The sequence below is a fragment of the Castor canadensis genome, chromosome 2, assembly GCF_047511655.1.
Source record: "Castor canadensis chromosome 2, mCasCan1.hap1v2, whole genome shotgun sequence".
Taxonomy (NCBI): Eukaryota; Metazoa; Chordata; class Mammalia; order Rodentia; family Castoridae; genus Castor; species Castor canadensis.
In genome coordinates this window covers 196121438-196136597 of record NC_133387.1, presented here as the reverse complement: position 1 = coordinate 196136597, position 15160 = coordinate 196121438, and positions in this window count along the sequence as shown.

The window sequence follows — 15160 nt, the reverse complement described above, 5'->3', positions numbered from 1 at the left end:
ATAATCCCAGCTACTCAGGAGGTAGATATTGAGACATCACAGTTCTAGGTCAGCCTGCTTAAATGTAGCAAGATCCTATTTTAATCAATAAGCCAGGTGTTTTAGGGTTAGCCTGTTATCCCAGCTACATGTAAGTAGGAGGTTTGCAGTCTGAAACCAGCCCTGGGCAAAAGCAAGATGATATCTGAAAAATAACTAAAGCAAAGAAAGGCTTAAGTGGTAAAGCCCTTGCCTAGCAAGTTTGAGGCTCTGAGCTCAAAGCCCACCAAAAAATCCCACCACCACCAAAAAAAAGAAATGCTACTGTGTAGAATTTCACTGGCTAGGAAGATACATTACATTAATTTAAATAGAATGAGCCTGCCTTCAAAATAAATGGTTCTCCAGAGCTTTAAAACGGCTTCAAACACTAGATTCCACACTACTAGATATCTATGCCAAGACTGCAAGACAGCACACCTACAAAATTGTGAATGTCTTTGTTAAGAAAATATAAGCATCTAAAATAGTGCCTTGGATTTTCCTCCAGAATGCAATTTCCCACCATGGACGCCGATCCCTCAGGGAAGACACACCAAGCCATTGCATAGTTTCTATCCCTAAATCGCACGCAGCCATGCTGGAAACAGATCAAGTCTGCAAAATTCTGTCCCACAAAATAGTTGTGTTAAGTATTTTAGTGGGGGTGCAAGAGTAGAAACTCCTGGATTCCTCACAGGGCATTTATTTTCTTCTGTATGTCATTTTACAAAAATAAAGCAGTGGAAGAGGACTTCCTCAAGAGAGGACAGGAAAAGGAGAAGAGAAAAAGTATGCATTTTCCTTTCCCATATTCAAATGGGAGTAACTCCTGAGCAAGACTCGTTTTCTTTCTGAACTTGCAGATGTTTGGGATGGAAGGCGAGGTCGGCAGGCACTTGAGCAGAAGACACAGCTGACGCTGTAGCAAAGCCACTGCACCATGGGGCTTGGAGGTCTTTATCATACCAAACTTCTGAACATTTACGTGGACCATTGCCTCTGCCCGGCAGTGGGGCAACTCTACTGCCTGGCTCTTCTCTCCCCAAACACTTTCCTAAAAGCTTAGCTTCGTGTTAGGCCTGGAATATGAAGTGTTCCCCCAAAGAGCTCATGTGTTGAAGGCTTGGTCCCCAGCTGGTGGCATTATCAGAGATGCTAGGTTCCTCAATGTGTTAATCCAGTAATGAGTTCATGCCGAATGGACGGGCTATGGGGCGGTGGGGCCTGGCTGGAGGAAGAAGGTTAAGGAGGCATGACACCAAAGAGTATTCCTTGTTCCTGGCTCCTTTCTTTCTCTCTCTGCTTCCCGGCCACCATGGAATAAGCAATTCTCCTCCACTATGCCCTCTCCACCATTGATGCTCTGTCTCACCACAGGCCCACAGACACTGACACCTCTAAAACTGTGAGCCAAAATAAATCTTTCCTCCTTTAAGATGGTTTTCTCAGGTATTTTGTCACAGCGATGAAAACTGATTAATACACTAAGGAATCAAATCCTTCAGGATGCTTTTCCTCAAGCACACATGGCTTGAGATGCCCTTCTCCTCCCTGTCCTCTGGCACAGTGTTTGCCAGAATTTTATGTTCTCTCTTCATGTTTCTTGCCTCTGTCTATTGGCTGATGTTCTTTATGCTACTGGACCAGTAGCACTGAGTGTAACTCAGTAAGTGTTCAGTGACTGTGTGTTGAGCAGAATTTGTTCCTGTCTAGTTTGAGGTTTATTGAGATTATTGTTCTGAAAGGGAGTGGGCCTTCAGAATTGTTATATATGCATATATAACAAATGCATATATACACATAGGTACCTATGTATGTATGTATAAACTTTTTTTTGGCGGCACTGGGTTTGAACTCAGGGCCTCATGCCTGCAAGGTAGGTGCTCTTACCACTTGAGCAACAACACCAGCCATTTTTTTTGTGAGCTTTTTTGAGACAGAGGATTGTGAACTCTGCCTGGGGCTGGCTTCGAACCTCCATCCACCTGATCTCAGCCTCCTGAGTAGCTAGGATTATAGGTTTGAGCCACAGGTGCCCAGATAAAGTTGTTATATTGTGATAGCTAGTCTTCATTCCCTTTTATTCTCCTCTACCCCCCATCTTCCTTCCTTATTATGCACAATAACACATGAAAACTTCTAAATTCATCTGACTATTGATATTTCATGTGATTTGACCTTGGAATTTTGGAGATCAGTTGCTTCATTTTGGGGTCACATTAAATGTCAATGCCTGAAAATGCACATTGTCGGGCTGGCAATTAACGGGTATTTTCTCAAACACTTGAGGTTTATTAACAATCCACATGCATTTGAATTTTAAGTTGTGGATAAGATCCCAGCCTTGCATCTTACCAGCTGACCAATTTACGTAACTTCTTGCTGTTTTCTGATCTGAACCAGAGCTGTCGTGAAGAGTTAACGAGAAAATAAACACAGAACATTTGAAATAGTAATGGATTTTAAGTGTCATCTTGTTGATAAGAGCATTTGTCAGTTGGAATCCTGATTTGTGTCCTCTGAGATACTGACAGACGTCAACTAGGTGTCATCTATAAACTTGATAGGCCTTTCATGACTTCACCTAGATTAATTAAAATATTTAACAAAAATTACAAAGTCATCTGTGCCTAGAAATCGTCTTCTAATTTAACATCAAGCTCTCATTTCTCCACTGAGATACTTTTGAGTGTAGACATGTTAGCACAGGCAGCTAGGCAGATATGAGCAGGAATAAGGAAATGTCCTGGGCTTCGAGATTCCATTCCCCTTAGAGGAGAGAGTATCATAAAACCCCAGATGTCCCACATCTGGGCAAATGCTTAAGGTAAAGGCTCAATATCCTCCGTGTCTAGCTCACAGTCCATCCATACCAAGGCTGCGCTTACTCCCTGAGCGGGGCTGGTTAATGACTAGCTATGACCTTCCACTGATGCACTAAACTGGGAAGGGCAAAAAGCCACAGGTGCCTGCCTCATTCTCTTCAAAGCACAGGGGTATGACTTCCCATACTTGGAGCACCATTAATAACTCAGCTAACCATTTGGGGAAGGCCCTGATTTTGTGTCATTTAGTAATCCTGTCCTATCAAATAATAAAAATCCCAAGTCCTGACAACTTCAAGGCTGTTGGCCCCTATCTTAATTGCCCACCTGAGGTGAGAGTACCTGACCATAAGAACATGCCTGCTTTTTCTCTAAAATGTCTGCCACTACTTTAGGTTTAAGTAGTCCTAAGACTGTCATTTTGAAGGACATTTTTTCTAGCTGGTGTTGATGAGGCAGGCTAAATTAGGATTCTAGAAAAACATTACATCTTAGATTAACCATGTTTTGTCTCAGGAACGATCCATGCCTCTCCCCAATCATTAATTATTGGATGGGAATCTCCTTGTTTTCCCCTTTCCATGGGTTATCTTAGGTTTTAAAAGCATCCTAAGAGCAGAAACATACTCTCTCAGCTTCCAGCTTCCACCTGGGCCTCATCCTGCTTTGCTTTGTATTCCCTTCTCTAACTTTTAATAAATTCCATTTAAACCCACATGTGCTGCTATGGATTCTTCCATATGGCACAAGAATTTGGAAATCTTCGGATCACAGACTGAACCAGTGCTGTCTACACTGTTGATGAGCCAGCCAGCCTCTCAGTGCTGGAGTTCCACCGAGCCAGGCCACAGAGTCTGTCTCTGTCACTACAGGCTAAAGGCACCAGCTCTGGCAGCTGCTGCCTGTTAAGATGTCATTTTTTTTAAACATTACAAGTTTTAAATTTAAATATTTGCCATCATTGGTTTTGTTTTGTATTTTCCTTATAAAACTTTAACTGTTCTCTGTTGATATTTTGCAAAATACAACATAAAGAACATGTTTTTAAAAAAATGCCCCATTGTCTACAGAGAAAAAATTAGACTGATGTACAGCCAAGAGGGTATTTTAAATAGGCAATTTAATGAGAGGTTTTATTCTTAGCAATTAAATCTATTCCATCATGATACTTCAATTAGTAAACTGGACAACAACAAAAAGCCCCTCAAAGCTTAAAGGTTTTCTTCTATTTGTCCTATCCCTAGTAATCCTAAATTTAGAAAAGCCTTTAAAACTAAAAGGCAGGACACTATATTCAAAGAGCAAAAAGTTCTACAACTTATGACTAATTCTCCAAAACTATTAAGTGATATCATGTCCAAGGAGACTAACAGAACTTTTAAAATCCCACCTTAATTTGGTTCAATTATTTAGTCTTTTTATTAGGATGACTAACTCATGGACACCTGTCTCTCAGGGGAAAATGTCTTTTATTCCTATAACAGATTGCTATTTTTAAGCCTGTATGTTGCATGTAACATGTCTTTGTGTTCCATTTGAGAGAGGAGAGACCATGTGGTCAGAAGAAATGCTGCCACCATGATGGAGCCACCATGTGTTCAATGCTGTCTTGCCACTCCCTAGGGATGGGTGATACCACTTTACCATCCTCTAGGAAAATTACAACTAACTTGTGATTAAAATTCTCTAAATTAATATAGTTTTTATACATGTTGTGTTTGACACATTAATCTGTTAAGGATTGAACCAAGAATACAGTATGTGTGTTAGAGATCTGTTACCAACTACTTAGGAAACTAGCTGACTAATCTACTAAAGATAATGCAAAAATTGATTTAAGAGTGCATTCTGAATTAATGTGGTTATGTCATTGTGTGCTTTCTGTGTCTGTCTGCTTTCTTAATCTGTCTCCTACCTATGTACTTGTGGCCACTAAATTTTGAACTCATATGGGCACTTATTCTTTGGCATGCCTATATCATAACATCTGTGTGTGTGTGTGTGTGTGTGTGTGTGTGTGTGTGTGTGTGTAGATGTCTGTAAGATGGTTCCTACTTTTATAAAATTAATATGTACAACTATCTCAAAAGTTAGTTAAAGTTCTAATCCCAACCAGGCATAGCTATCCTTTGCTTTAGGACTAAATGAGAATTTATGGACAATAATTTGTTTCATTCTATTGTGAGTGTAATTTACATTTAACTCTTTTATAATTAGGTTTATTGACTCATGTGTTCTTGTAGATTGCTATTATTAGAAAGATGGTTTAATGTAATTTTCTTCCTAAGTCTTTCAAGATATTAGGTTGCCAAGAGTTTTATTAAAAACAGTGTAATCTAAACTCAGGTTTTTACAAATTTATTTCAAGATACAAATTAAAGTCTTAAAGCTTATAAGTTTATATATATATATATATATTGGGTTTTCTAACTTTATGCTCACTTCTTTATCTCTGTTTCTGTATTTAATCCTTTGAGGCATTAATCTTCTTGGTTTATTATTACCTTTTTAGAAAATGTACTTGTTTCCTTATTCTTCTAGTTTACAAGCTGGCTGCAGCCCCATGGCCTGATGTGAACACTGACCGTGAGTGATGGGTCTGTTTCAGCCAAGCTTACCTTGGTACAATTTGGATTCTGTTCTGGTTACAAAAGTTCATAAAAAGATGTTTCCCTTTCAATAATCAACATATTGTCCTCCTTTATACTGCTATCTTTTCATTTTACATATTGTTTTGGTATCAGCCTCTGCCCAGTGTAACAGTCGGGTTGGCACTCAGGATCAGCATCCCATTTAGGAACCCTCATGCAGGGGCGTAAGAGCCTGGCCCTTTGGAGCAGTAGGAAATCGGGACCCCACTGCTTGTTTCTCTGAGACATCTGTTGAGGGCCTTTAAGGCAAGCCAAGTCTAGAGGACCTGCAGTAGAGACTTTCAAGATATAAGGGGGATGCCCCAAAGATCTTGGAATCAATAGCACTCTCTACCAAAGGACAACTTTCCTCCTTTTCTCCCCCCCTCCCTCTCCCCCCACCTCTCTCCACCAGCCAGCTTAAAGAGCTCCATTCAGGAGCTCTCTTGCAGGGATAGATGGGTGAACGGATTTTCCTCCTTCCCTTCCCTCTCTCTCTTTCCGCCAGTCAGCATAGGGGAAGTCAACTTACTCACCATTGGCTCTATGCTAAGTGCTGGGAGTGCTTTGATCCTGCTAACCAAAAATAAGATGACAAGCTCTCTACATAGCACACCTGAAATTATTTACTGCTCTTCGTATCATACCTAAATTAGTCTTTTGCCAAACATAAAAACCTTAAGGTATTTTTCTGGTAGCTCTGAGGAAACTAAAGTTTAAGTAAAAATTCTTATAAATGGCTTTAATATTGCTAGTGCCTTATCTGTGTAACTAAATGTTACACATCACTTACAGAGTTAAAAATGTATACATTAAAGAGCTATAGTTCTTTTATCAAAGGTACATTCTATCTAATAAGGTCTTTGACATTTCTGCTGTTTATGACAAATGCTAAAAGTTCTGCTATTTAGGTCTGACATCTGTTTGTCAGATAAAAATTGGTTTACCCAACATTGGCAACATAAACATTGTTTTATATATAGAATTGAGCATCAAAATAGGGGCTATTTGAAATTACTGACACTGCTTTCCCCTAACCATTGGAAAATTTAGGGTTTTTAATTGTCAGTACTGTATTGACAGTACTGACAACCACTAACTTGTTACTTTACCTAACCAAAATTCAATGTTGATGGTTCCTTCATATGTTAGAAGTCTTTTCCTTTTTCGAGTATATAAGCCTTCTAAAATAGTTATAAAAAGATATTGCACCAAGTTGGAGTCTTAAGTCCTTTTACAAGTTTGTGTCTATGTTCCCAATTGTAATAAGAGAGGTTTCGAAATTTCTACTATTACATTAATTGCTAAACTATTAACCATGGTTACTTTGTTTTGTCATTACGGTTCTAATCCTACTGGGACATTTACAGACAAGCCCATGGAAAATGACTCTGGCAAGTGTTTATCTGCCAATCAGGGCAGACATTCTTAAGTATTGAGGTCATTTTGTATTTTTCTTGTAAAGCTTTGTAACTGTTGCCTGCTGACACTTTACAGCAACTTAAAGGTGTCATACATCCCCTATGGGACAGACAATTAGATTGATTAGGCCCAGCCTAAGAGCTATTTTTTAATAAATCTCTTTGCTGCTTAATTTGGCCAAAAAGGTTGCATTGGCACTGACTTCTGATCTGTTCAATGTGTTACTCTCCCTCCTCTGTGGGACATAATCTGAGTTTCTGGATTATCATTGTTAATGTTCAGTCATGCGTTCTAAACCAGATTTATCTCTTCCAGAATAAAAGCCTTTAGGACCCCAAATCATGAGGAAACAAGGTTATAAACAAACAAGATCTCCTCCATGAGGAACCTTAATTGTAACGGACAATAATTCAGATACCTTGTATCCAAATGAGTCTCAAGGAAAAGAAATAGGAGAGGCAATTTCCCCTTGTAGGTAGGGTCTCTTGCCTTTTGTCAGCTCAAAGCAGATACCGAAGATGGACCACTCCCCTTCAGCAAGTCCCCCAAAATGATTTTTTGGAATTATTGTCTCTCAGGGGGAGTTTGAGGTAGGCTAAATTAGAAACTTAAAGAAATAACATTACATCTTAGATTAACCATGATTTGGCTCAGGAACCACCCTTACCTGAATGGGAATTGCCTATGCTCCTCCCCAATCATTAATTATTAGATAGGAACCTCCTTGTTCTTCCCTCCCCATAGGTTATCATAGGTTTTAAAAGTACCCAAAGAGCAGAAACATGCTCTCTTGGCTTCCAGCTTCCACCTGGCCCCAGCATGCTCCCTTTGATACTTCCCTTCCCTAACTTTTAATGAACTCCATTTACACCCACATGTCCTGCCATGGATTCTTCCCTGTAGGATGAGAATTTGGAAGTCTTCTGATCACAGACTGAACCAGTGCCATTATCACTGGGGCTTAGAAAATGATAACTTCAAAGTACAGTACATTGACATGTTGAGTATTTTGAACTGAAAGATGCTACTTCAGAAGTCAAGGTCTTTCTGACCTTCTCTGGCCCTTCTTTCTCCTGCTCACTTTTCTCCTCCAAGGAAGGCATAGAAACTAGAATTCCCTTTCCCCAAAGCAAGTCATAGAAAATAGCCCTTGTCCCCCAAAGCAAACTATAAAGCATAGAAAATTATTTTAACCTTACCCTGTCCTTCTTTGTAAGAAATTGTTACCAGGCTGAGTAGTCTAAGAAGACACTATTCCAGAAGACTCTGCGTCTTTGTGTTACTTGAACAGAGAACTGGACAGAGACATAAATTGCAAAACTAGAAAAACTTTATTGAAAGAAAAGAAAGAATAAGAGAAAGCATCACAAGAGAAAAAGCGCCTGCCAGATGGCACGGAAGCATTCATGTCTTTGTTTAAAGACCATTTATAAATTATAAGGCAGGAAAAATCCAGGCAGTCCTTAGGGAGGGGCTGAGTGGCTGGCAGGTATACTTAACATGGACATCACAAAACGGGTATTCTGAACATGTACTTCTGCTAATGTTTGGCCTTTAATTTTATGTATGAGATGAGACCAATATTCATGAGATCCTAAGTAAGAGGACTTGGCCCAGGAGGTCAAATTGGGGGGAGGCCAATTGCGGGCAGGCTTTTTTTTTTTTTTTTTTTTTTACAAGTAAGGCAGACCCAAAGACACAGCTTCTGGATGCTATCTTGTAATGATATTTACAACTGCCAGGTTATTTACAATGTAGAGGGGATTTATTGCCCTGGAGATGGTTCAGAGCCATAATGGGTGCTTGATAGCTTTGTTTCCTTAAGAGAAGAAGCCGTTTGTAAGTTATTTTCCCAGTCTGCTAACCTGCCTCAAAATGGCCACAAAGAAATTCTCTGACCTATTGTCTGATTGTACACTATAACACTCATGTAATATTCCAAGGAAGGAATGCTACACAGAGAGGTCAGTAGAACTCTGAACAGACAAGCCTTGTTGTGTTTACTCTGTCTGTTTCCATGAGGTCTTTTCGTCCAACTACATTTCTGATCCTGGTTTTGTCAGCTTCCTGTCCATGTTTGGTAGAGGCATGATAAGTCCAGACAATAGGTGAGTGGCAAGAGGGAAAAAAGCTTATTGAAGTAAAGAAATACAGAACACTTGCACAGGTGGGACTCAGAAAGACTGAGCCGTGGCAACTGTGTTGTCTTGGGGTTTTTAATCTAGTTTCTGGCATGCTTTTGGGGCAGACTTTGCCAAGTCCCTGGAAATAGCTTTCTGATAGATGGGATCTGTTAGGTCCCTGGCGTCCATAGGGCAGGTGGAAAGTCCCGAGGCAATGCTATCTTTAACCAGGCCCCCTGAAGCATAACTGCTTGTAAAATTCCCCTGCTTGCAAAACCACAACAAGTTTCTATTTTTCAGCTTGCGGTATGTCGACCTGTTCCATCTGGTGATCAGGGCCCAAAAATGCAGCTGTTCTCTGAAACAGAAACCCTCCCTCCTTTGATGGATGGTCTCTCCTATAAAGCCCACAACCTAATCTACCTGGGCTGCTGCACTCTGAACCCGAGAGAGTCAGCCCAGCAGTCTGTGCCCCAATAAATCTTTCTTTTCTACACATGGTGTGGTCTCTGCTTGGCAATTCCTTGCATCTGGTGCCAAGAGGTTAACAGGACACCCCTGCCATGGACTAGTCACTTGGCTTTTGTGTCCTGCCCTCTCCCAGACCCAGACTGTTGAACTGACCCTATGTGCTTACGGACTTCAGATCCCAGAGCATTTTGCCTTGCTGGCTCTTCCACCACCACTAGACTCCCTTCCACTACTCTCCACCTAATCTACTCTTCTCCTCGGACTTGGTAAGTATCACCCTACTCGGGGCTGCCCGTTCTGTTTCTCTCAAAAATCATAGTGCTATGTCAGGTACACCTCCTAGCACTTAGCACAGGGATGCCTGGCTAATTGGTTGGGCTTTCTCTATGGACAGTGACCCAGGTCGGAGATGCCTGCCTCTGAGAATCTGCTGTGTCCCCCACCCCATTCTCACTCTCCCCCTCTCCTTTTTCTCTCACCCCCTCTCACTCTCCCACCCTCTCTCTCATGCTCGCTCCCTCTCCCTTTCCCTCTCTCTCTCTCTCTGTCTCTACCTCTCTCTCTGTTGCTCTCCCTCTCTGTCTTCCTTTCCTCCACCTAGAGTGAGAGCTCAACAGTCCCCTCCAGCTTACTTTGACCAAACTGCAACTGGACAATTCTGCTCTCCTTGCCTGAGTCACATAGGGGAGGCTGGATCTTGACCTAGTTCTACATTGGCCTGATAAGTAAACACACTGAGGCAACTACCTCCCTCACACTTTCTCTCCCACCCTCACTCTCTCTTTCTCACCTCCTCTCGTTCTCTTATTCTCATACACACTCTCTCTCTCACTCTCTCTCTTTCTCTGACTCTCATGCTCTCTCTTATTCTCACACTCTCTCACTCTCTCTCTTTCTCTTATTCTCACACTCTTTCTCTCTCCCCCTCCCCCGCTTTCTCTCTCTTATTCTCACTCTCTCTTTCTTTTCTTCCAACTACATGGGAACTACATGCTCTAAATTTGATAGCTCCACTCCCTTGGGGTGTCTTCTCTGCTCACTTGGGAACCTTGGTCTCCAACAGGCTATTAAGCCCAAACAATTAATCTTTTACTGTAATACCATTTGGCCTCAATACAAATTAGATAATCAGTCCCAATGGCCTGAAAATGGCACTTTTTACTTCCACACCCTTACTGACCTGGACAACTTCTGCCACCACAACGGCAAATGGTCTGAGCTCCCATATGTCTAAACTTTTTTCTATCTTCCATCTTGACCCTCCCTTGTTAAATCTTGCTACACCTTCCAAATTCTTCTCACCTGTGACAACCCCCCCCTCAGAGTCTGTGTCTCTCCCTCCCATAGACCCCCCCTTCAGACAATTCCTCTCTTACTTGTGACCTCACTGACTCAGTCCACCCTCCTCCCAGCTCCTCTTCTCACCAACCCTCCACCCTGACCTCTTCTTCTACCCCACCCTACCACTGCTCTGACCCACCACCTCTCTCATCCCCTGCCAGCTCATCTAAACCCCCACCACCGTATTCCCCTTTCCACGGTGGTCACTATTGACCCTGTGCCGTCAGCACCCCCCGAATCTACATCTCCCCTGACCCCTCCGACGCCCTCACTCTTCTCTTCCCCACCAGCATCTCATACACATTCCCACACCTCTTCCCAAACCTGGCCAGCCCATCCATACCCTCTCCGGGAGGTGGCAAGAGCTGATGGTATTATCAGGGTCCATGTGCCCTATTCCATGACTGATCTCTCATAGAAAAAAGGCTAGGCTCCTTCTCTAATGATGCAACCTTCTACATTAAAGAATTCAAATATCTAACCCAAGCATATGACATGACCTGGCATGACATATATGTCATCCTTTCCTCTACCTTAAATTCGGATGAAAAGGAAAGTTTGGCTGGTGGCCCAGGCACATGCTGATGACATACATCACACTGTTCTCACTCTCCCAGTGGGATCTACAGCAGTGCCACATGAGGATCCACATTGGGACTACCAAGATCTCTCCATGCTGGCTGCCCAAAATTATATGCTCACCTGCCTCCTTGCAGGGCTACAGTCTGCTTCCCACAGGGCAGTTAATTTTGATAAGCTTAGAGAAGTTATCCAGCATCCAACTGAAAACCCTGCCTGACAGAAACCCTAACCAGCTGTACTAAGCTTGACTAAGGGAAGGGATGCTTATTCTCAACTCCCATTGTATTTCCCAATCCTCCCCTGATATTCAGAAAAAACTCAAACAGGCAGAGGATGCCCTCAAACCCCCCAAGGAGATCTTGTGAAAATGGCAGGTAAGGTATTTAGCAACCGAGAGGAGGCCTGAGACCACTGTAAGGCCCAGCTCTTGGCAGCTGCCCTGAAGCCACCTCCTCCCGTCTTCAAAAAGGGCTGGACAACACATGCCTCCAGGGGCCTGCTCCAAATGCAGCCAGATGGGATACTGGGCAAAAAATTGCCTTTCACTTCGCCTACCGCTAGGACCTTGTCCACAATGTGGACAAAATGGACACCGGAGGGTCAACTGCCCCCTTTGCCTCCACAAGGTAGGTCAGTCTCTCATCCCCATTCCCAAGGGATGGCCTCACAGACCTCTTGGGCCTGGTGGCAGAAGATTGACACAGCCCTGGGACCTCAGCCCCCCTCAAAACCACTTTGGAGGAGCCCAGGGTAAGCATCCAAGTAACAAGTAGGCCATTTTCATTCTTAATAGATACAGAAGCCACTTATTCTGTGATACCTGACTTTTCAAGTAAGCTTTATCCTTCACAGATCTCCGTGGTGGGGGTGGATGGTCTTCTCCACCAGCCAAAAGCTACTGGTCCACTCTCATGTCCCTTTACACATTCTTTCCTTATCCTACCCTCCTGCCCCACTCCTCTGTTGGGAAGAGAACTGCTCTCCAAATTTCACTTCACCTTTTCCTTTTGACCCCCATCCACCACACCAGACCACTCCCATGTCCCTTTTTTGATGACTCCAAACTCTTTCCCTTTGCCCCAGCTGTCTGGGATATCTCCTCCTCCTCCGTCGCCTCCTAGCATACATCAGTCATGATGTATCTCAAAGACTCCAACTCATACCCAAGTAGACCTCAATACCCTATCTCTCTTAAACATAGGTGGGGCTTAAAGCCCTCATTGACAAGATCCTACATAAGGGAATTCTCAGGCTTACACATTCTCCATTTAACACCCCTATCCTCCCTGTCCTAAAACCCGATGGGTCATATAGACTGGTTCAAGACTTAAGAATCATTAATTCAGCTATACTTCCTACCCATCCCATGCTTCCCAATCCCTACATGCTACTATTTTGCATCCCCACAAACACCACTTACTTTTCTGTTCTTGACCTCAAGGATGCCTTCTTCACTATCCCCCTCCACCCAGATTGTCACAATCTCTTTGCATTTACTTGGGAGAATTGAGCTTCAAGACTGGCCCAACAGCTAACTTGGACAGTACTCCCCCAAGGTTTCTGGGATGGTCCCCACTTCTTTGGCCAGGCTCTGGCATGGGACCTATCCACCCTTGACCTCCAACCTAGTACTCTGTTCTAGTATGTAGATGATCTCCTCCTCTGTAGCCCAACCCTCACCTGCTCTCAAAACCATACTGTCTTATTACTCAATTTCCTAGCACAATGGGGCTATCACATTTCACCCTCAAAAGCTCAACTCTCCCAACCTTAGGTAAAACACCTGGGCATTCTCCTAACACCAACTTCCAGGACAATTATGATAGATTGTAAGGCCTACATAAGATCATTAGTGGTCCCTCTACAAAAGGAGGAAAACATTCCTTCCTGGGTCTGGCTGCTATGTCAGGACATAGATTCCGAACTTTGCTCTCTCAGCCTAACCGCTCTATGAGGCTGCAAGGGGCCCTCTAACTGAGCCCCTTGACCCAGCCAAATCCATTAAAACTCCCTTTCTCCAACTCCAACAGGCCCTCCTTCAGGTGCCAGCTCTCTGTCTCTGAAATCTAGAAGACCTTTCAAACTGTATGTCACTGAGCAAGGAGGAATGGCCTTAGGAGTGCTGGGACAGATGAAGGGTCCCACCTTTGCCCCTGTAGCCTACTTATCCAAAGAGCTCGACCTGGTTATCAATGTATGGCAGCCCTGCTTGCGTGCTTTGGCTGCAGCAGCCCTACTAACCCAGAAAGCCTCCAAACTCACCTTTGGGAGACCCACAACTGTCCTGTCCCCCACTGATTAACTGACTTCCTGTCCCACTGTCTCTCCAACCTGTCTCCTTTGAGATTCCATCTCACTTTTATAGAAAATCCAGATATTACCCTACAGACTTGCCCTCCCCTTAATCCTGCCACCTTGCTTCCTGATGGCATGCCCTTAGAACACTTCTGCTTAGGAACTCTAGAAACTCTTACATACTGTCAACCTCATCTACCCTGCTCACTGCTACCTGATCCTGATGTCTCCTGGTTCAGAGATGGCAGCTCCTCACTAGACTCAGAGGGCAAGAGATGTGCAGGCTGTGCTGCAGCTTCACTTATGGAAGTTATTAAATCTAGCCCTCTCCCTTTGGGTACCACTTCTCAAATGGCAGAACTTATAGCTCTGACCAGAGCCCTCACTTTAGCTAAAGACAAAAGAGCCAACATTTACACTGACTCCAAATATGCTTATCACATTATACATCACCATGCAGTCTTATGGGAAGAAAGGGGTTTCCTCACCACTAAGGGAACTCACATTATCAATGGGTCACTAATCCTTAAGCTATTCAAAGCCTCCTACCTACCCACTAAAGTGGCAGTTATCCATTGCAAGGGATATCAACCAGAACCAACAGAAATAGCCCAAGGCAATGCCTTTGCAGATAAGGAAGCAAAGAGAGCCAACACCCAGACTTCTCCCTTGGTCCTCTTCATAACCTCCCTGAGAGTCAGTCCTACATATACTCCAGAAGAGATAACCAAACTCATCAACTTGGGAGCCAAACCAGGATCACAGGATGGCTCCTCCTGAATGAAAAGTTTATCTTTCCTGGCTCACAGGCCAAACAAATCCTAAAGGCCACCCACAAAACCCTTCACATTGGTGCTAAGCCCTTTCTTTGCTTTCTCCAACCCTTATTCTTTCACCCTTCTCTCACCTCTCTTGTAACTAAAATTACTCAGCAATGCCCTACCTGTGCCCAGGTCTCTCCTCAGGGCAGTCTCAAACCACTCCCAACCTTCTCACCCCACCAGCTCTGGGGCTTAATACCTGGAGAAGACTGGCAGGTTGATTTTACTCACATGCCAGCCCACAAAAAACTTAAGTATCTATTAACTCTGGTGGACACCTTCTCAAGGTGGGTAGAAACCTTTCCTACTATGGGGGAATCTTCTGAAGTAGTATCTACCCATCTAATCAAGTGCATCATACCCCAATTTGAACTACCCCGAACCCTACAGTCAGATAGTGGCCTGGCATTTATCTTTAAGGTGACCCAAATTGTTTCCTCCACTCTAGGAGTAACATGGAATTTACACATTCCCTATCACCCCAAGTCCTCAGGAAAAGTGGAAAGAATGAATGGAATAATTAAAGGACATCTAAAAAAAACTGTCCAGCAAGCTCCACTTACCCAGGACTTTGCTATTGCCACTGGCACTGACTCGGATCAGGGCCACCCCCAGAGGCCCCTCTTTCC